This window comes from Rana temporaria, chromosome 4 (assembly GCF_905171775.1).
Source record: "Rana temporaria chromosome 4, aRanTem1.1, whole genome shotgun sequence".
NCBI classification, from domain to species: domain Eukaryota; kingdom Metazoa; phylum Chordata; class Amphibia; order Anura; family Ranidae; genus Rana; species Rana temporaria.
The window spans coordinates 236,504,702-236,529,210 of record NC_053492.1 but is presented as its reverse complement, the minus strand read 5'-3'; positions in this window follow the sequence as shown (position 1 = coordinate 236,529,210).

The window sequence follows — 24,509 nt, the reverse complement described above, 5'->3', positions numbered from 1 at the left end:
TTATGTGTTTCTTTTACATCTGCTGCACTTAACATCTAACGTTCAGAGATTAGAAAGGATAATTATTAGTGAATTCAACAACCTGCAGACTTCAGTAGCTATTTCTTGAATAGTTAAAGGAAAAAGTTAAACACACTACTAAATTCCTCTTTTTTTTCTTAAGACAACAATGTATAAAAGATGTGGTGGTAAGAAGGGGGGTCAGCTGGATAGCATCTCCCCGCAAGGATGTAGTCCCAAGGGAGGGGGCGAGCACGCTGACTAACCCCCATCCAGAACGGCTCGGATGATGGGGGCAAGCTTACTGAGGAGGAACAGGAAGTGAGAAATTCAGACAAAGAAAAAAAAATGTTTAGAAGGGAAATCAAAGGAAAAGGTAAGTGAACCAACAATGCATTAGCTTAAAGGAACCTATTTAGAAAATAAAAAATGAACCTTTACAACCCCTTTAACTACGTATTAGTGTAGTTCTAATCCCTATGTTGTTTGTTTAGCCGGTCATAGATGGTTCAAATCTCAGCTGGTTCAGTAGGGACAGATTGAGATTCGATCCATGTATGGGCAGGCTGGTTGATGGTTGTCCATCGATCGACTTGGGTACAAACAGCATGTTGGATTTTTAGCATGTGATTATTGCCAGTGACTATAGTCATTAGAAATAATCATTGTGTTTCTCCTGGTAGGGACGGCACCATGTGCCCCCTCCCACAGGGATGACACAATAGCTCCATGGGAAGGATTGCCAATCGACATTGATTATGTTGATGGGGGAATCAAGTGATTTTCTTTCCTGAAACCGTGGCATGCCTTTGCCTTACCTTGTAATGATGGGCTTAAATATTGTGGCTGCAGTTTGCAATTTGAGATGCGACTTGAGTCACAAAGAATTGCATGAGAAGGGAAATCACATTGTTATCAATGGTGTCTGTTCGCCATCAATGTGGAACAATTTTGGAAAATTCCTGTTCAACTTTGGTGCAATTTTAGTGCAATTTTGGTCCCATAGAATATACAAACCCTATTGCATCCAAATAGCACTACTTAATCATATTGAAAATGATCAAAAACATATTGCAGCAATGTGAACCTAGCCTGAAGCTTATTATTAGATTTTCTGCACAACATCCTATTTTACATGGGATTTTGTCTCAACACTGGCACTTACTAGCAGATGACCATATAGTCTCCAAGTGCATTAGAGAGATTCTTGTTTGTTAACCGAGTCTCAGAGCTTCAAGGTGTGGGTAGTAAGAAAAGGGACAGTTTTGTACAGCCCTCTATATGGATACGGGACCCATGGAGCTTGGGCTAAATCACAACCTGCCAATGTCTTTTCTAATATCACCCAGACTTTTTGAGGTCTCCAACTAAGAATTCTAGTTAAAGCGATTGCTCCATAGTAATTCCTCAAATTAGGTAGATCTAATGCCCCATCCAATTTAGACCTCATAAGAATATTATATGCCAGTCTTGGTTTAGTCTTTCGCCAAACAAATTCAGTAAAAATTTGCCTTAAATTCACAAAAAATGCTTTGGGAGTTATAATAGGAATCATCTGCATGATAAATAGGGCTTTTGGGAGCACCCCATCTTTAAAGTATTAACTCTTCCTAGCCAGGAGAGGGTAGATCTGTCCTAATCTGCCAAGTCTCCAAGTCTCCCTTGATTTTTTTTTTTTTACATGGGATTTTGTCTCAACATTGTCTTAACATTGGCATTTACAAATACATTAGAGAGACACCAGAAATATTAGGTGCTGACCTTGCTATATTTCAAATTAGCAGCAATGTGAACCAGGGCTCAAGAGGGTGCAGCCTCGTTCTCTTCCATTAAGTAGAGTGAAACTGGAGTTTTGATTATATATGTACATCTAGGAAAATGTCTCCCTCTTCTTCCACCCTTTTCTTCTCCTGTTATTATCTGTTTGTAGCAAAAGTGAACAGGTGGATCTTTTTTGCATATAGCCGAAGTTGCTTGTTGACTTGTGATTGTAAAGTCTCTTTTAAAAAACAACAAAGCAAACATGTTATATTTACCTCCTCTGTGCAGTGGATTTGCACAGGGCAGCCTTGATCCTCCTCTTCTCAGGTCCCTAGCCCCTCCCTCCTGTCAAGTGCCCCCACAGCAAGCAGCTTCCTATGGGGGCACCTGAGTCAAGCTGCAGCTCTGTGTGTTCATTCAGACACAGAGCTGTGGTGCGGCCCTGCCCCATCCCTCACCTAATTGGCTGACTTTGATTGACAGCAGCAGGAGCCAATGGTGCCGCTGCTGTGTTTCAGCCAATCAGAAGGCAGAATTCGGACGGCTGAGGGACTCATTGACATTTCTGGATAGAGATGGAGGCTCAGACAAGTATTAGGGGGATTGAGGGGGGCTGCTGCACACAGGTGTCTTTTTTATCTTAATGCATAGAGATGCATTAAGATAAAAAAAAAAACCTTCTGCCTTTACAATCCCTTTAGCAATTTAATGGAGAATTATCTAAAATAGGAGGCTTTTTATTGTTTGATCATTTCCCCTTTCCTCTATCTGTCTTATCTATAAGGATGGTTGATACAATTGTAATTGGGGATTCAGATTTTCCTCAGTAGATACTGTACATGCTCCCACGCTAAGCCTGGAGATGATGCTGTGACTTATGTGAGTTTACTTCCACGTCTCTTTTTTACATTTGGATCTCCACAATATTGGACTAGTTTTGGATGTTGCTTATATATACACATAACCAAGCCGGTTCACACACAGGCGGCACGATTTTGGGGGCGATTTGGCAAGGAGATCTCAAGGTGACTTGAGAGGCAACTTGCAAAATTACTTCTGTATTGAAGTCAATGCAAGTCGCCCCAAGTCGCCCCCAAAGTCGTACAGGAACCTTTTTCTAAGTCGGAACGACTTGCGTCGTTCCTATTAGAACTGTTCCATTGACTACTGCGGACCGCGACTTGTCAAACGGCTGAGGCGCCTGACAGGTCGCCCCTGTGTGAACCGGCTCTAATGGATAATATGACTGTGAATCTGTTTATTAATATATTTTCTTAATTTCTTTTAATAAAAAGTGTTATCATAATAAAGTTGTGCAAATGTTATAATTTTTGATTTGTAAAGTTCATGGTGCACCGATAAAGTCTTTATTAGGGATGTTCACAATAGAAAAATGTTTCTTTTGTTTCAGCTTCATTCGTTAAGTAACTATTTTTTTTGGTCATATTCATTATGTCAGAATGTTTTGTTCTTGGAACATTTTCATTATTTTGGGGGAGTATATATTTGTGGTTGCAAATTGATTTGTGAATCTGTTTATTAATATATTTTCTTTCATCTAGAACTAGTATCGATGCTGGCCCTCCTCTCCTCCTGAGGAAGCAGACAGTAACTGAGAAATATGTTGAGGATATAAGAGACAGCAAGAGATCGCCCATTAACTGGTCACATATTTTGGGGATTATGGTTTACTTTATATATTTACTTGTTTATATGTATTGGGGCTTATCCCACTTTGATGGAGCATATGCTTTTAACCACTTGCACCTGGCGACGTACCCATGTTTTACAAGCGGCAGGAGGGGGTCCTTATCTATAGGGATCTATGTAAACAGTGATGGCACCACACATGTGAGGTATCACCATAAACATCAGACCGAGATCAATAATTCTAGCCCCAGACCTGTGTAAAAATAAAGTGGTATCCTGTAAATGCTTTTAAAGCGCCATCTATGGATAATATATTTTACCTAGTTTTCGCCATTCCACAGGTGTGCGCAATTTTAAAGCATAAGTTTGGTATCTATTTATTTTCCGTTAAACATCATCTTTGTTTTTATTGTTTTTTTACCATCATCTTTTATATTTTACCAAACAGTTGGGTATCAAAAAATTGCATTTAAAAAACTACTTGCAACGCCCACCATTTTATTCTCTAGGGCCTCTGTTTTAAAAAAGATGTAATGTTTGGGGGTTCTAAATGATTTTCTAGCAAAAAATACTGATGTATATGATAAGTGTCAGAAAAAGGCCTGGTCTTTAACCACTTACAGACCGGCCACCGCAGTTTTACGTCAGCACTTTGAAGAGGAATACTGTTGTTATGGTATCAGATAGCTACCATAACTCTGGTATCCTCTTCTTCAGCGGGTGGTCCGCTACAAGATAAAATATGGTCTATGTGGCGGATTTGCCGTGAGATCACTTTTATCGGATATTTTATGGATATTTTCACTTTGGAGTGTACTCACTTTTGAAACATTAGTGTCTATCTTTTCCATTATGCTATCAATACTCTCCACTCTGTCAGAAGAACCTAGAGGCTAGATAACTCCAAGAAAACTACTTGTTGCTATCCTCACCTCTGCAAGGCGAGTGTATAAATTGCTGGCCTTATCTAGCAAGGAACCCATTGTTAAGTTAATTAGGCCTAGGACCTTCTTTTTTCTTAAAGGCAGCACTCGGATTGTGTTGCCTTCCCTGCCTGTATTTGCTTTAACCACTTAAGACCCAGACCATTATGCAGGTAAAGGACCTGGCTAGTTTTTGCGATTCGGCACTGCGTCGCTTTAACTGATTGGTGGTGGTATTTGATCACCTCTGCGGTTTTTATTTGTTGCGCTATAAACAAAAATATAGCGACAATTTTGAAAAAAATTCAATATTTTTTACTTTTTGCTATAATAAATATCCCCAAAAAAGATATAAAAAAAACACAATTTTTTCTCAGTTCAGGCCGATACGTATTCTTCTACCTACTTTTGGTAAAAAAAAAATCGCAATAAGTGTTCATCGATTGGTTTGCGCAAAATTTATAGCGTTTACAAAATAGGGGTTAGTTTTATGGCATTTTAAAAAAAAAAATCAAAAATAATAAGTTTGTGTTTGATTTTGTTTTGTTACAAACTTACAGGTGTATTCCAAAAAAAAATGAATACCATCAATGAGTTAATTTATTTCAGTAATTCAATTCAAAAAAGTGAAATTCATATGTTATATAGATTCATTACACACAAAGTGATATATTTCAAGCATTTCTTTCTTTTAATTTTGATGATTATGGCTTCCAGCTAGTGAAAACCCCAAATTCAGTATCTCATGAATATTACATGAGACCAATAAAAAAAAAAAAAAGGTTTTTATTAATTAACTCAAAACACCTGTAAATGTTTCCTGAGCCCTTAAATGGTCTCTCAGTCTGGTTCAGTAGGTTACACAACCATGGGGAAGACTGCTGACTTAACAGTTGTTCAGAAGACAATCATTGACACCCTACACAAGGAGGGTAAGTCATGAAAGGTCATTGCTAAAGGAGCTGGCTGTTCACAAAATGCTGTATCCAAGCATATTAATGGAAAGTTGAGTGGAAAGAAAAAGTGTAGTAGAAAAAGATCCACAAGTAACAGCGACAACTGCAGCCTTGAGAGGATTGTGCAGCACAGGCCATTCAAGGATTTGGGGGAGATTCACAAGTAGTGGACTATGGCTGGTGTCCCTGCTTCAAAAGCCGCCACACACAGAAAAAGAATTGTACTGGTGCTCGGTGGTCCTTGCATTTCATTTGGAAATCAAGGTCCCAGAATCTGAAGGAAGAGTGGGGAGGCACAGAATCCAAATTGCATGAGGTCCAGTGTGAAGCCAGTGACAGTGACGGCTGGTTGTATATTCATTTTTTTGGGGGGGGGGGGGAATAATACACCTACAACCACCCCCCTCCCGGTTGGCTGGGTTACAGGCATCCTCCCCAGTCGGTGCACTTTCCCCATTAAGGTCTCGAGCAGCGCTTCCTCCAGGCAGTGGCTTTCACCTGCGTCTCCTCCTCCTTGGCTTCAGCATCTTCCCCTGCGTCTCCTCCCTACTCGGTGGCCAATAGAATCGCTTCTCCTCTTGGCCAATCGTGTGACGGGTCCCAGGACCCGCTTCCTGATTGAACGGGAGGAGAATCAGGTACACAATAGCGAATATTAATTAGGCTCTAATAACGTGCTTCTAAAAAAAAAAAAAAAAAAACATTAGAATTCATGCATCCGGCACCCAGCATGTAGTTTAGGGGCTGAGCACATGGATTAGGGAGGCTGCACCCCGTATGGATGGGCCGCCACTGGTTAGTGATGATTTGGGGAGCCATGTCCTCTGCTGGTGTTGGTCCACTGTGTTTTATCAAGTCCAAAGTCAGCACAACCCTCTACCAGGAAATTCTAGAGCACTTCATGCTTCCCTCTGCTGACCAGCTTTATGGAGATGCTGATGTCATTTTCCGACAGGACTTGGCACCTAGAAAAAGGAAGAAGGTGGCACACCACAAATGAAGTAAAATTCTTAGAAGTCCTTTATTGTCACCAAGCCAGACATTGACACAGGTTTCACACGAATCACATGTGCTTACTCATAACTTGATAAAACACAGTGGACCAACACCGGCAGATGACATTGCCCTCCTAATTGATCACTGACTGTAGAAACGTCACAATGGACCTCATGAAACGTGGATTCTGTGCCTCTCCTCTCTTTCTCCAGACTCTGGGACCTTGATTTCCAAATGTGCAAAATTTTCAACAGTTAGTGTTGATTTGGGGAGCCATGTCATCTGCTGGTGTTTGTCCACTGTGTTTTATTAAGTTCAAAGTCAGCGCACTGAGCACAGCCATCTACCAGGAAATTTTAGAGCACTTCTTGCACTTCCAGCAGGATTGGCACCTGCCCAAACTACCAAAAGTACCAATATCTGGTTTAATGATCATGGTATGACTGTGCTTGATTGGCCAGCAAACTCGCCTGACCTAAACCCTATAGAGAACTTGTGTGGTATTGTCAAGAGGAAGATGAGAGATACCAGACCCAATAATGCAGATTAACTGAAGGCCGTTATCAAAGCAACCTGGGCTTCCATAACACCTCAGCAGGGCCACAGGCTGATCGCCTCCATACCACGCCACATTAATACAGTAATTCATGCAAAAGGAGCCCCGACTGAGTATTGAGTGCATACTATACTGTACATGGACATACTTTTCAGTAAGCCAACATTTCTATAATAAAAATCATTTTTTATTGGTCTTATGTAATATTCTAGTTTTCTGAGATACTGAATTCTGGGTTTTCACTAGCTGGAAGCCATAATCATTCAAATTAAAATAATGAAATGCTTGAAATATATCACTCTGTGTATATCACTCTATATAATATATGAGTTTCACTTTTTGAATTGAATTACTAAAATACATATTTCTTTTTGATGATATTCAAATTTTTGGAGATGCACCTGTAGTACTAGATGTTAGTGACCAAGTACCAAAAATTGCTTAAAAATATTGTGTAATTGTGATATTTTGTACCCTGAACATCATTTTCAGAAGAAAGAATACAAAACAAAGTGGCTGCATTCTTACTGACCAAATGGGCTTAAAGAGTGTCTTGGTAAAGCAACCAGCTCCAAATGCTGGTTATTAATTACAAGACACAATGTCAATATACTGTACAGGATTATAGCTTTCTAATTACAGCTGTAACTTAGCTGACTGCTGTGGTTCACACACAGGAGATTAAGTACTGTATTGTATAACAAGAAAAGTTGCTAATGAGGCCAATTTACACTTAACAGAATTCTGATCTCCAGTCCCTAGGGAAGACAGGTAAAAATGTTTTATCCATATATGCTTAGCATGCAGTATAACAGACATTTATAGAAGTGGAGTAAAATAATTGAAACAACCAAGTAAGCAATATTATTCTGCCCTACAACTTTATATTTCAAGTATGATAATATTTTTTCTTAAGAAGACAATTTACATTTTGTGAATAAGAAAATGTATATATATATATATATATATATATATATATATATATACAGTAGCTCACAAAAGCGAGTACACCCCAAACATTTTTGTAAATATGTTATTATATCTTTTCATGTGACAACACTGAAGAAATTACACTTTAACTCAAAAGTGAGTACACCCCTAAGTGAAAATGCCCAAAGTGTCAATATTTTGTATGGCCACCATTATTTTCCAGCACTGCCTTAACCCTCTTGGACATGGAGTTCACCAGAGTTTCACAGGTTACCACTGGATACCTCTTCCACTCCTCAGTGATGACATCACGGAGCTGGTGGATGTTGGAGACCTTGTACTCCTCCACCTTCCGTTTGAGGATGCCCCACATATACTCAATAGGGTTTAGGTCTGGAGACATGCTTGGCCAGTCCATCATCTTTAGCCTCAGCTTCTTTAACAAGGCAGTGGTCATCTTGGAGGTGTGTTTGGGGCCGTTATCATGTTAGAATACTGCCCTGTGGCCCAGTCTCTGAAGGGAGGGGATCATGCTCTGCATGTTGGCATTCATGGTTTCCTCAATGAACTGTAGCTCCCCAGTTCCGGCAGCCCCAGACCATGACACTCCCACCACCATGCTCGACTGTAGGCAAGACACACTTGTCTTTGTACTCCTCACCTGGTTACCATCACACACACTTGACACCATCTGAACCAATTTCAAAGAGTTTGTATGGTTGGTTTCCAACACTGGCGACCAGCCCTCTACTCATCTAACTATTGTCATATCTTATCTACAACAGGGCAATCAATGATTTCTGTCATTGTATTTTTTATTTATTTTTGTTTTCATGTATTTATATTAAATTTTGATACTTTTCTATATATGTTTCTATGTTACATTATTAGCTCACCTACTCTTTGACACGAAACACCATAAAAAGTCCTACACTACTGACATGGTTTCATTACCTACTCAGTGCGTTTTTCGCTTTATATTTTAACCATCTGAACCAAGTTTATCTTGGCCTCATCAGACCACAGGGCATGGTTCCATTAATTCATATCCTTAGACTGCTTGTCTTCAGAAGAGGCTTCCTTCTGGGACGAGAGCCATGCAAACCAATTTGATGCAGTGTGCGGTGTATGGTCTGAGCACTGACAGGCTGACCCCCCACCCCTTCAATCTCTGCAGCAATGCTGGAAGCACTCATACATCTATTTCCCAAAGACAACCTCTGGATATGATGCTGAGCATGTGCACTCAACTTCTTAGGGCAATCATGGCTAGGCCTGTTCTCAGTGGAACCTGTCCTGTTAAACCGCTGTATGGTCTTGGCCCCCGTGCTGCAGCTCAGTTTCAGGGTCTTGGCAATCTTCTTATAGATTAGGTTATCTTTATGTAGAGCAACAATTCTATTTTTCAGATCCTCAGAGAGTTCTTTGCCATGAGGTGCCATGTTAAACTTCCAGTGACCAATATGAGAGAGTGAGAGTGATAACATCAAATTTAACACACATGCTCCCCATTTACACCTGAGACCTTGTAACACTAACGAGTCACATGACATCGGGGAGGGAAAATGGCTAATTGGGCCCAATTTGGACATTTTCTCTTAGGGGTGTACTCACTTTTGTTGCCAATGGTTTAGAAATTAATGGTTGTGTGTTGAGTTATTTTGAGGGGACAGCAAATTTACACTGTTTTACAAGCTGTATATTCGTTACTTTACATTGTAGAAAAGTGTTATTTATTCAGTGTTGTAACATGAAAATATATACTGTAATACAATATTTACAAAAAAATTGAGGGGTGTACTCACTTTTGTGATATATATATATATATATATATATATATATATATATATATATATGTGTGTGTGTGTGTATGTGCACCAAACATGGTCTTTTTTTTAAATGTAATTCTTACTATTTAGGTTATAATTATTCAGTACACATTCTGTGGTAAATTTTAAATGTATGTACATATGTATGAGATTAAAGTGAATGTAAAGTCTTGTGTTTAAAAAATAAATAACAAACATGTTATACTAACCTGCTCTGTGCAATTGGGTTTGCACAGAGTGGCCCAGATCCTCCTCTTCTCGGGTCCCTCTTCTCTGCTTCTGGCCACTCCCTTCTTTTAAAAGCCCCCACAGCAAACAGCTTGCTATGGGAGCACCCAAGCCGAGTCACAGCTCCCTGTGTCCATTCATACATAGGGCCACGACCCAGCCCAACCCTCTCTCTCCATATTGACTGACTGACTTTGATTGACAATCGCGCCTCGCTGCTGAGAAATGAGAAAGGGAGTCCCCTACAGCTGAGACACTCCTGCAACATCGCTGGATAAAGATGGGCTCGGGTAAGTATTAGGATGCATTAAGATAAAAAAACGTCTGCCTTTACAATCCCTTTAAGCATACTAGAAACAGAAAGTTATCTGCTTGTTTAAATATTGAGATTCGCCCATACTGTAAAGGACCACTATTACTGTCTGATGACTTAGTTAGGGCATATAATTATATTCAGTTTATTTAATTTACAGTGTAAAGTAAGCAAAAATATATATTTTTCTATTGTTGGACAGAGTTAAGCGCCGTATACTCAGGCCGAATGTCGGGAGACATCGGCCGGGTTAATAAAAAATGTCCGACATTCAGCCCGTGTGTAAGGCACCCGGTCCAAAAAAAGCCAGCTGAGCATGCTGGAAAACCAGCAGCCGACCAGCGCTCTCAGCCAATGGCCGAGAACACTCATCAGAGTGTTCTGGGGACTGATACGTTTCGAAGGACAAACCCTTTACTTCAGAGCCTAGCTACAAATGGTTTGATCAAAACGCGTCAGCCAGCAGGGATCTGGATTTGGGCCCCCTTACCCCGGCTTGGTGTTCTAGGCATTCTGGGAGAGATCAGCCACACATGTGGCCTGTTGAGCGAATTGTACATTCATGTTTGTGAGTAGACATTTTACCATTTTATTGTTACAATAAATTAATGATGGATAATGCACTAGGCCTGTGCACCCTCTTTTCTTGTATTCTCTACAGTATAACCAGGACAACCCCAGTCCTAGAGGGCAGCAAGGTTCCTAAAGAATTATCCACATTGTCCAAGGCAATATAGCCACTACAGGGCTAGTTCACTCATGCCCCTGTCAAGTTTTTCCCCTGTCACCAAAACAAGAACTCAGGGGGAAATCTTTTGACTGGGTCATCTGTTTCAGTAACAACTCTCTAGGAGAGAAATTACCCTTAATTTGTATATATTATCACTTGCTTCTTGTTGTGTTTCCGATACCCGAAATGAAGGGAAGTCTCTCCAATGGGACACAGATAGCAAAAATAAAATTAAAGGGATTTAAACCATTCCTACTCTAAAAAAATAAAATAGTTTGGGTGATATAAGTGTTTAATATTTTTTTTATTCCACATACTTATTAATTATATTGGGCCAAATCTTCAAAGGAGATACGCAGGCGGAACTGCTGTTCAGCCTGCGTATCCCTGTGCCTATCTTTGGAAACGATCCTCAGAAGGATTTTTCCAAAGATAGTCAGAAGATCCGACGTCTGTAAGACACTTACACTGTCGGATCTTAGGATGCAGTACCGCATCCGCCGCTGGGGGCATTTCGAGTCGAAATGCCGGCTAGCGTATGCAAATGAGTACTTAAGCAGATCCACAAAGCTTTTAAGCTTTGTGTTTTCTGTGTAAGTTACGATTTGCACGCGTTAAATTAGGGCTGGTTCTACAATGTGTAAAGTTAGTACACCATGTAAAACCAGACCTTTTTTTCGATCGCCGCAATTTTTTTTTAAATTAGAATTTTTTTTCCCGGCGCGTATTTTTTTTTTCACCCGTCGCAACTTTATTGTCCCATCGCAATCCACAAAGCCCGGCGTAAATTACGTTAACGCGCTGCACGTCGGGAAAAATGACGTTCCACGCATGCGCAGTATGTCCGGCTCGGGAGCGCGCCTCATTTGAATAGGAATCGCCCCCTCGAGCAGACGACCGCCTTGCGACGGAGGCACTTAGGTTACACGGCGTGTAATTTCTAGGTAAGTGCTTTGTGGATCGGGCACTTAGGTAGAAATTTAACGCCTGTGTAACTTAACTGCTGAAAGTTAAGTTAGGCAGCGTTTTTGAGAATTTGGCCCATTGTTCTTAACTATTACATATAAGAAAAGAATTATTGCAGCAACAGGATACGCTATAACACTTCCAGGGATGCTTGAGCAGTTACAGTAATGCAGAGTTTCTCAATTCCAGTCCTCAGGCCCCCCCAACAGGTCAGGTTTTCAGGATTTCCCTCAGATGAAAAGGCTGTGGTGATTACTAAGGCAGTGAAACTGATCAAATCACCTGTGCAAAATAATGGAAATCCTGAAAACCTGACCTGTTGGGGGGGCCTGAGGACTGGAATTGAGAAACACTGCAGTAATGTAACATGCAATTTTACTATTAAAACATGTTAATAAAGGTAATCATTCATGGCTCTGCTGGCAGTGTTATAGTGTGTCCCTACCCCTATCGCTGGAAAGCTTTTTAATAATGTAAAGGTGAAAAAAAAAAACATAAAGGCATTGGAAATGGAGGAACGCATGTAATGAATACTAGTAATACAAGTATTAACCTAATTTCAAATATTTAAATCCAATTATTATGGCCCACCTCAATTTAAATGCATTGTGCATTGATTACCTTACTCTTCAGTCTTGATTAGAAACATCTTTTCCTGAGCCACTCTGCAATGTAATGCAGTGCATTTTTCCTGTTATCTTGTCGAGCACTGGTACCCTCACCATCCACATAAGTTCTTCTGCATCTGGAGTCTATGAAAGATGACCTGGCAGCTGCAAGTATCAGCTCCATCAATAAGAGAGCAGTGCAGGCAGCGATGTGGATGCCAGAAGAAAGATCCCAGGAAGAAGAGAGAAGCAGGGATGGACTGGCCATAGGGACTACAGGGAGTTTCCCGGTGGGCCGATGGCTCAGTGGGCCGTTTTTTAAAACAGAGATGCTGCTTGGAGGACTTTTTCTAACGCCCTGACAGCACCCCAGTGTGCAAGCACTCAGGCTTTCACACTGGGACTGCAGCGGAAGCGTTTTTCAGTCACTTTACAGGCGCTATTTTTAGCCCAAAAGTGCCTAAAAAACGCCTCAGTGTAAAAAGGGGTCCTACACTCACCCCCTCTCTTTTACACTCACTCTATTTTTCTTACACTCCCCCCCTCTCTCACCCACCCCCTCTCACCCCCTTTCCCTCAACCCTCCCATTCCCCTCTCTCTCACCCTATCATGATATACAATAATGGATGTAGGGGCCTTTTGGTGGGCGTGATTTTTTTTTGGGGGGGGGGGGCAGCATTTTATTGAATCAAAGTGGGCCAGTCTGGATGAAGTCCAGGGCCAAATTTTTGTCCCAGTCCAGCCCTGGAGAGAAGGCAGTGGTTTCAGCGGGGAGCATCTATAATTCCTTAACGACCACAACATACAGGGATATACAATGTAATACTGACATATAATCACACACATAAGTTGGACTTGATGAACATGTCTTTTTTCAACCGCGTCGACTATGCAACTATGTAATGTGAAAAACACAAATAGCCATATTCAGGTAGAGTTACGCCGGCGTATCAGTAGATTTGCCGTCGTAACTCTGAATCTGCGCCGTTGTATATTTAAGCGTATTCTCAAATTGAGATACGCTTAAATGTTGCTAAGATACGACCGCCTGCGCCGTCGTATCTTAGCTGTGTATTTACGCTGGCCGCTAGGGGCGTGTACTCTGATTTACGCCTAGAATGCGTAAATCAGCGAGATACGCCTATTCACGAACGTACGCTTGCCCGTCCCAGTAAAGTTATGCCATTTACGTAAGGTGTTTTCAGGCGTAAAGATAAACCACAAAAAAGATGGCCCAGCCAATGTTAAGTATGGACGTCGGAACCACGTCAAATTTTTTAATTTTTACGTTGTTTGCATAAGTCGTCCGTGAATGGGGCTGGCCGTAATTTACGTACACGTCGAAAACAATGAGTCTTTGCGGCACAATTTGGAGCATGCACACTGGGTTACGTCCACGGACGGCGCATGGGCCGTTCGTTCAAAACGTCATTTACGTGGGGTCATGCTTTATTTACATAAAACACGCCCACCTCTTCACAATTTGAATTAGGCACGCTTACGCCGGTACATTTACGCTACCCCGCCGTAAATTAGGACGCAAGTGCTTTGTGAATACAGCACTTGCCTCTCTAACTTATGACGGCATAGCGTATATGAGATACGCTACGCCTGCCTAACGTTAGGCACGTCTACCTGAATCTGGCTAAAAGTCAGTGGTGTAGTAATTGGTTTTACTGAAACCCTAAAATTTTGAAACAATGTCCCATTTTTTCTGCTGAAATGATGTAAAGCCTTGGGCAGGATGTTTACTGTTTGCTGGGGATTTAGCATTTAAACTGTCATTATACCGTAGAAGACAGATAAGCTATACCACAGATTAATAAAAAAAATGCATTTGTGTAGGGAATATAGTCATGCAAATAACACATGGATTGGATTACACTGGATAAGTATATGACAGAGAAGAATTTCAGGCAATTCATAGGTCCTCCAATCCAAATGTCATCACAATCTTAACACATTTATTATTGTTAATATAAAACTGGTACAATTTGACAGAAAGTACAGTATTTTCTTTCGATGTTATACCTGATGAGATCTCACATGTACCATGGCCAATATTTCTGTATATTTATTTATAAAAATGGAAGACACATAATAACATATATACAGTATGCACAGAGTATATATAAGGAAGTGCATAGTTTAATGTATAGTTTTATTATAGAGCAATGATGTGGACTCCTTTAATGTTTTTGTACCTTAATAAATTAGCTGAGTAGCTTCATTATTTCTTTTAGATAAATATTTTCTTTCCTAGCAGATTGTGTTTATCTTGCCAGCATCAATCATTAATTTTTTGAAAGGATTCCCAAACTTGGAGGACAACTCCATAAAAATGTAAAATCAGCCAGTGAAATAATTATGCTATGTGGGGAACATCGCAGCCATGCTGGAGTTAAAACGCTCTCTGGAGTTTAACCCAAATTTTAGGTAATCTGTTGCAGCCAAATTGAGTTGCTGCTTCCCATTATATTTGTAGCCTGGTGTTGGGCTGCAGTTTGTCCACCAGCCTGAAGGTGGCACTGTGCCCTTTCTTCAGGCTGGCAGGAAACCACTGGGGACCAATTTGTTCTCTATTATGGGTCCAAGCTGGCATTTCCAATTGAATATCGAAATCCTGTGAGATTTGGGCTGCCAGCTTGACACAGCACACAAGTGCCAGATAGACAATTCTACATCATTCAGCATGCCTAGGGTGTGGGAGTAGGTTATGGATAGAAACTTTACTTGTTAAAGTGACTATAAACCTTCTAAAACAACCCATTCAGTTTAAAATAGGAATGAAAGGCAAAACATTTGTGTCTAGACATAAACAAAATATTTAAATAGCTTATTTCCCCCTTTTCTATAAGTGATCACATTCCCTCTGTTCTCAGCTGAATAAGAGCTGGGGGGATGAGAAGCAGCAGCACACTGATCTTCCCAGTGAAAGGCTGTGCAGGGGAAGTATGTCAGGACAAGTCTGATCATTGAAGGAAAGCACAATGAGTTCCCAGCACAGCTGGAGAACTGACAACAATGGGCTAGATTCACGTAGCTGCGGCCATTCGTAGGGCGGCGCAGCGTATCGTATTTACACTGCGCCGCCGTAAGTTTGAGAGCCAAGTGCTGTATTCTCAAAGCACTTGCCTTCTAACTTACAGCGGCGTAGCGTAAATGGGTCCGGCGTAAGCCCGCATAATTTAAATGTGGAAGGGGGGCGTGTTTTATGCTAATGTGTGATGACCTGACGTGATTGACGTGTTTTCCTAACGGCGCATGCGCCGTCCGTGTACATATCCCAGTGTGCATTGCTCCCAAGTACGCCGCAACGACGTATTGGTTTCGTGAATGTAAATTACGTCCAGCCCTATTTGCGAACGACTTACGCAAACGACGTAAAAAATTCAAATTTCGAAGCGGGAACGACGTCCATACTTAACATTGGATGCGCCTCCTAATAGCAGGAACAACCTTACGCTGAAAAAGCCTAACGTAAACAACGTAAATAAATTGCGCCGGCCGTACGTACGTTTGTGAATCGGTGTATCTAGGTAATTTGCATATTCTTCGCCGAAAACAACGGAAGCGCCCCTAGCGGCCAACGTAATATTGCACACAATTATACGCCGCCGCATTCAAGTTACGTCGGCGGAGGAAGCCTATTTTTTGAGCGTATCTGCCTTTGAGAATCGGCGTAACGATACGCCGGCGCAGATTTGAAATTACGGCGCCATATCTGGAGATACGCCGCCGTAATAGCTACCTGGATCTAGCCCAATGTGTTCTCCTGCTTGGTGTGGTCAGTTTTTGGTAGTAAAGCAAAGGGACTGTCAGGGATCTTGCACAAAGGACGCAATACAAAGAGGACAGGATCATTTTCATACAAGTACGTGGTACAGCAGGCACATATCAGGAATTTGAAATGTTGGGTTAGCAAACACTTTAAGGAGAGAGTAGGTGCAATGTTAATGAGAAGAACCTGATGAGGTGGAAAAGAGGTTTCCCCCTACAGGGTATGTTCTTATTGCAACTGTTTCCCACCATCAGCCTGATAAACTGTATGGACTTTGGGGATCTCAGGATGACCTAGTAATCTGGATACCCCCTCAATGGAAAGTGCTCCTCAGGCATTCTCTGTTTTGTAAACTCATATTATATTGCTATTGAAAATATGCCTTGTTGACAGACAATACTTTTCTGCTTGAAGAAGTATGTAACCCACACCACATGTGGTGTATATTTCTGTACACTACCTTATTTTCGTGATCATTTCTGAAATATAAAGCCCCATTTAAAGTTATTGTAAAGTCTATTTGTGTTTTTTCTATAAAAATAACAAACATGTTATACTTACCTGCTGTTTTGCAGTGGATTTGCACAGAGCAGCCCAGATTTTCCTCTTCTCAGGGTGCCTATTCGGTGCTCCTGGCCCCTCCCTCCTGTTGGCTGCCCCCACAGCAAGCAGCTTGCTATGGGGGCACCCGAGCCAAGTCACAGCTCCGTGCCTCCATTCACACACGGAGCTGCAGTTTGGTCCTGACCCTTTCTCTCCTGATTGGCTAACTGACTTTGATTGACAGCAGCGGGAGCCAATGGTGCCGCTGCTGTGTCTCAGCCAATGAGGAGGCCGAGACACTGAAGGACATTGCTGGACAGAAATGGGGCTCGGGTAAGTATTAGGGGGGTCGAGAGGGGCTACTGCACAGAGATGCATAGAATGCATTAAGATAAAAAACCAATGTGTTGCCTCCTTACACTTTTTGAGTATGCTGGTTAAGACCCACCTACATTTTTTATTGTTGTTTCTGCTACAGTTAAGTAAGTAAGTAACAGCTGAATCACATTCCTGGCCTCAGATTGTGACTGTACAGTGAGGACTTGCTAGCACCAGCTGCTGCAATAGAACACAGCTGATTGTATGTGTGATGAGAAGGTAAATCTTCTAATTAGGTCCTCTCTCCTCCTATCAGCACACATACATGACACCTTATTGGCTCAATTACTATTCTTCATCTCCAAGTGTCAGTGCTGCTAAAATAGGCTCAAATAAATTTAAATGTAGATATTTATAGGAGTTGTATTTAAAATATATATTTCTTTGTAAATAAAAAGACAACTAATTTCATTTCTGTAGTTTTAAAGTGTGCCTGGAGCTCATCTTTAACCTTTGTTTTATCACCTGTCTTATTATATAAACTGTAATTTCTTGCACTTAAAGTGGTATTAAACCCAAAAGCAAACATTTATTATAATGCAGCTTACCAATTCTTAGATGTAGTGGCTGCATTCGTTTTCTTTTTCAGACTCCTATTTTCATCTGTTAATCTGGCCAGTAAGTCCGTTGTTTTTCAACAGAACAAGCTCTCAGATGTATCAGTTACAGGGATGAGACAAACCATTCAACAATGACAGGTGTGCTCACAGGGATTGGTTTTATTTATTTATGGAAAACGTTTATCCCAAAAGGAAGCCAACTGTTGCTGTAACTGCTTATAAAGTGTCAGCTGGAGTTTGGCTTTAATTTGTTTATGTGTGTATTTAAATCTGCTAGTCCTTGTAACCCTCCCCTTCCCCCAGATTAAAGATTAAAGGTTTGTTTTTTATTTTCTAACCTTTTCCTTCGATTTCCCTTCTAAATGTTTTTTTTTGTCAAACCCCCAGCCAGAACGGCTCGGATGATGGGGGCAAGCTTACTGAGGAGAAACAGGAAGTGATAAATTCAGACAAAGAAAAAAAAACATTTAGAAAGGAAATCAAAGGAAAATGTAAGTGAACCAACAATGCACTAGCTTAAAGGAACCTATTTAGAAAATAAAAAACAAATCTTTACAACCCCTTTAACAATGCTTCAATTTGCTTTAACCACTTGCTTACTGGGCACATAAACCCCCTTCGTGCCCAGGTGAAATTTCAGCTTCCGGCACTGCGTCGCTTTAACTGACATTTGCGCGGTCGTGCGACGTGGCTCCCAAACAAAATTGACGTCCTTTTTTCCCCACAAATAGAGCTTTATTTGATATTTGATCACCTCTGCGGTTTTTATTTTTTGCGCTATAAACAAAAAAAGAGCGACAATTTAAAAAAAATATATATATTTTTTAATTGTTGCTATAATAAATATCCCAATTTTTTTTTTTAAAAACAATTTTTTTTCTCAGTTAAGGCCGATACGTATTTTTCGACGTATTTTTGTAAAAAAATAAAATAAAATCGCAATAAGCAACTGGTTTGCGCAAAAGTTATAGTGCCTACAAAATGGGGAACAGAATTATGATTTTTTAAAAAATTTTTTTTTTTTACTAGCAATGGCGGCGATCTGCGATTTTTATTGAGACTGCGATATTGCGGCGGACGTATCGGACACTTTTGACACAAATTTGGGACCATTCACATTTATACAGCGATCAGTGCTATAAAAATGAACTAATTACTGTATAAATGTGACTGGCAGGGAAGGGGTTAACACTAGGGGGTGAGGAAGGGGTTAAATGTGTATCCTGGGTGTGTTCTAACTGTGTGGGGGGAGGGGGGTGACTGTGGGAGGGGACCGATGCTGTGTCCCTATGTACAAGGGACACAGATCGGTCTCCTCTCCTCTGACAGCACGTGGAGCTCTGTGTTTACACACAGAGCTCCACGTCCCTGCTGTGTTCCCGACGATCGCGTGTACCCGGCGAACATCGCGGCCGCCAGGTACACGCATCCGCGTTTCGGCGATGCGCCTTGCTGTGTCTGAGGACTGAGCTGCAGAGGGATCGCTTGCTGTGCCTGGACCAGAGCTGAGAGACCCACTGACGTTAGTGCATACACCAAAGCTGCTGAGATCGATTAGCCTTGTAAAGATCCAAGCAGAAAATCTGAGCCTTGTGGAACCTGACTTCAGAGGACTGAAGGCCATCAAGTGATCTGGATCAGATACCTGTTTACTAGATGGGGTAAGCTTGAACTTTCATGCTGAACACTGACACAGTTAATGCAGGAGAGACTCCCCCTTGTTTAGCAGCCCATTAGCCATCTGCTGTACACTCTTAAAGGGACAGCTACATGTGCACCACCCACAGAAGGGTCTCACCGTAAGTATGCCAATGCAGACAATTAGGTGCCAGGTACTTTCATATGCCTTCAGGGGTGCCCCTACTCTAGGAATGCATACACTCACCGGCTTTTGGAGCTGTATGCATAGTGTGCACACAAGGACCTTTCTTTTCCTGCTTTACTTTATGACATTACTTAAACTCTAGTTGCACTAGTTGTAGTTTAATTCTACTTTGCTACAGTTCTGTTGATTGCCAGTTTATAGGTCAGTGATCATCTACCTAGTACAGTATCTTTAAATCTGTTTATCTGGTTGTTGTATGATTTATGCATTAATAAACTGCATTGCTTCAATACATGTATCTAATCAACTACCAGTGGCTTGGCCTATATCCTGTGTAGTGTTTTAGAGTGTAGCATATTAATTAGGGATGAGACGAACAACCCCCTGTTCGGTTCGCACCAGAACTTGCGAACTTTAGAACCCCGTTAAAGTCTATGGGACTCGAACATTTGAAATCTAATGTGCTAATTTTAAAGGCTTATATGCAGTGAATTTAATAATGCTAAAAGTGAAACAATACTTTAAATTTCGCACCTAGGGGGGGTGTAAAGTTAGCATGTGAAATAGCGCATGTTTCAAGTACATAGAACTGTCCCTGCACAAAGTGTCATTTCTGAAAGGAAAAAAAGTCTTTTTAAACCGGACTTGCGGCTATAATGAATTGTCGGCTCTGGCAATTCAGAGAGAATTCATTCATAAAAAGAAAAAAAATAGCGTGGGGGTCCCCCCAAATTCCATTACCAGGCCCTTCAGGTCTGGAATGGATATTAAGGGGAACCCTGCCGTCAATTTAAAAAAAAATTACGTGGGGTTCCCCCCAAATATTCATTCCGGACCCTTCAGGTCTGGTTTGGATGTTAAGGGGAACTCCACCCCAAATTAAAAAAAAATGGCGTGGAGTTCCCCCAAAAATTCACACCAGACCCCTTATAGGAGCACGTTAACCTGGCCGGCCGCAGAAAAGAGGGGGGGACAGAGTGCGGCCCCCCCTCTCCTGAACCGTACCAGGCCACATGCCCTCAACATGGGGAGGATGTCCCCATGTTGATGGGGACTAGGGCCTCATCCCCACAACCCTTGCCCGGTGGTTGTGGGGGTCTGCGGGCGGGGGGCTTATCAGAATCTGGAAGACCCCTTTAACAAAGGGGACCCCCAGATCCTGGCCCCCCCTATGTGAATTGGTAATGGGGTACATTGTACCCCTACCATTTCACGAAGGAAATGTAAATAGTTGAAAAAAAACAAACACACACACCGTAGAAAAAAGTCCTTTATTAATAACCAGACTTTTTCAAGGCACTGTAGTTTCTAATGACATTGGCTACAAATCTGGGGCCAATCACACGCCTCCCTAGTGATAAGTATCTGCCTGTATTTGTCAGTGTTGAGGACACCATTGATCCTTATCAAATCTCCAAATCTATTTGCAGAAATGCAGCCCCAAACTTGCAAGGAGCCTCAACCATGCTTCACTGTTGCCTACAGACACTCATTAAACCTTTCACTGCCAGGTCCATATGAACTCAAAAAGTGCCTGCAGGTGGCCAAGTCAGTATGCCGTACTTAATTTCTCCCTCTTCTATAAGCTTATGATCACTTCAATGACCATGAGCTTATATCAGAATTGTTCAGCAGACCCTGCTGAACAATTCTATAAATCTGATCAGTGGATTACAACCGGTTGATCAGAGTTATTAACCTCTAATGTGACCGCCCACCACCCATGCCGCTGCTTCCTTGTCCCCTGCTTCTCCACCTCCCGCCGTTCCCTTCCACCTAAATCTGCCCCCCTCTTCTTTTCTATCCCCTTTACCCCCTTCTCCCCCCACAGCACAAAATGTAATATTTGATAGGAATGGAGCAGGAATGTTGTACATTTTGCCATGTATGAATCCACTATTAATGATTTTAGTGTATTTTTAGCAAAAATATTGTTTTGATAAACATTTGCGCACATACCACGAAACCTAAAAATCAGTAGAACCTTCTTTTTATTCCAGAGTTCATATGCTTTTAGAAAATATATATGGTTTGGGGGTCTTTTACAAACTCTGAAAGCTGTAAATGAAAAAATGAAAACCTCCAGATTTTTAGAGAAATTTTTGGGTACGTTTAAAATTCACAAATATTTGTTATTTATTAACTCTATACGAGTTAAGCTTTTATATTTAGTAGGGATTCAGCAGGAATATTGTAAAATTAGCTGCATTTTTATCTGCTAATAATGGTTTTAGTGTATTTTTTGCTTTCAGAAAATAAATGGTTTTGGGAGTCTTTCACAAATTCTGAAAGCTCTATGGGAAAAATGAAAACCTTCAGATTTTTTGAGAAATTTGGATATTTACATTACGTTTGCTTTGTTAACCATTTTGCAAAATGTTGCAATTTAAAAATTAAAATTCTTTGTTATTTATTAACTCCATATAGGTTAAGCTTTTATATTTAGTAGGGATTTAGCAGGAATTTTGTAAAATTAGCTGTGTTTTTATTTTCCAGTAATGGTTTTAGTGTATTTTCTTGCAAATATATTGGTTTGATAAACATTTGCGCAAATACCGCAAGGTCTAAAAAATCAGTAGAACCGTCTTTTTTTTCTAGAGGTCATATGCTTTCAGAAAAGATATGGTTTTGGGGGTCTTTCACAAATTTCGAAAGCTGTAAAGGAAAAATGAATACCTTTTTGCGTACATTCAATTTTCACCATTTTGCAAAAAGGTGCAATGTAAAAATTACAAATATTTGTTATTTATTAACTTAATACAGATTAAGCTTTTATATTAAGCAGGAATTTTGTAAAATTTGCTGTGTATTTATCTGCTAATCATTGTCTTTGTTTTTTTGTGCAAAATTTTGTTTTGATAAACATTTGTGTAAAATATCGTGGGACCTTCATAATCAGTAACACCTTCTTTTTATTCTACTGGTCGTGTGCTTTCAGAAAATATATCGATTTTACAGAGAAAGCTATAAGTGAAAAATAAAAAAGCAAAGGAAAAATTGCAAAAATGATCTGGCCACCTGAGTGTAAAAATGGAGCACAGGGCCTGGCAGCGAAAGGATTAATGTACCACTCTGCAGTCTTCGGCAAACAAACTGCCTTTTGCTACAGCCAAATATTTCAAATTCAGCTGCTTCCATTTTTCTGCACCCCAGTTCCTATGTTTTCATGCATAGTTGAGTCGCTTAGCCTTGTTTCCACATTGGAGGTATGGCTTTTTGGCTGAAATTCTTCCATGAAGATCACTTTCAGCCAGACTTCTCCGAACAGTAGATGGTACCTGGTTCCCATTGGTTTGCACCAATCCCGTGCTGTTGGCACTGCTTGACATCTTCCGATGTCAAAGGGAAGTAAGCATGATGTGTCTTTCATCTGCTGTCTTTCTTCTGCTGCATTAAAGGGGTTGTAAAGGAAAAAAAAATTCCCTAAATAGCTTCCTTTACCTTAATGCAGTCCTCCTTCACTTACCTCATCCTTCGATTTTGCTTTTAAATGTCCTTATTTCTTCTGATAAATCCTCACTTCCTGTTCTTCAGTACGGCTGGGCACTTAAAGAGGACGTACAGGTACATGCTTGTGCCCAGCCGTGCCTTTCTTTGTGCTTCTTCAAAAGAGCTTCAACAGAAAATCTTAAAACTCCATTCTGCTTTTAAATCTTTGCCTCTGAGAGACTTTTCTGATGCAGTATAACTACCTTGTGTCTTGTTACTGTGCTTATTCTTGCCATGGTGTATGACCTGTGACCTGAAACTGTCTTCCAAAACCTCATCTTAATAGCAGAGTCTGGCTGTTCCTCACTCAGTTTTAAGCTTCCTACACAGCTGTTTCTGTTTCAGTTAATGGCTGTGTTTTAACCTACATATGAAATTGATGATTATTAGTAGCAGAGTTTGGATGTTCCATTTCCTTTCTTTGGATATCCCTTTAAGCCTCCTGCACAGCTGTTTCAGACTATGTTTCAAACTACATATGAAATTGATGATCATTAGCACCTTCTTGGTGTAATTGGTTAATCATACACCTGTCTTTAATCCTACAAAATCCCTGACTGTGTGCAAGGGTCAGAATTGATGCTGGCTTGAAGCCAAATGGTGGTCATACCAAATATTGATTTGAATTAGATTTTTCTTCTATTCGATCACTTTGCATTTTGAAAATTGATAACAATATGCAAGTAAATTATATATTTTTTTATCTCTGTGCTCCTACATAAGTTGTTCAGTCTGGCACAAAAGGAAAGACTATTCTAAGAACAGGTTCTGAGAACGTATTGTCATAACATTTATTTTACTAATAGTTTTTCTGTGCAATGAGCCTTCTAATCCTTCTAGATTTTACTAGCAATTAGAAAGTCCAGCACTGTATGTGACAAATCTAATGGACTGTGGTGCTACATTTAGACATCATTGATTAAGTAGATAACTGAAACCCACTGTCCTCATAGAACATGCAGTTTACTCAGATACCAGCAGAAAAATAACTACCGTATTTACTGAATCAACTTCTTCAAAGAAACTGCACCAGACAATAATAGAAACAATTGTAGCAATAGTAACAATTGTTAATATTTAAAAAAAAGTCCTTACTGGTAAACTGTTGGTGAGTGCACAGATTGAGGCTAATTTACTTAAAGTGTTTGTTACCCTAACATTTCATATTACTGATATGTGCCTGCTGTACCATGTACTTGTATGAAAAAGTATCCTGTTCTCTTTGTATTGCTTCCTTTGTGTGCAATACTTGGTGCTCCTGCCAGTCCCTCTGCTTTCCTATTAAAAACTAACCACACTAATCAGGAGAACACACTTTGGCCAGTTCTATAGCTGCGCTGGCAACTCAGTGTATTGTCCTGAACCCCCTCCCGTGCACAGCCTTTCACTGGGAAGACCAGTGTTCTGTTTTTTCTTCTTATGCAGCTGAGAACAGAGGGAATGTGATCACTTATAAAAAAGAGAAAAACAGATAATGTATTTTTAA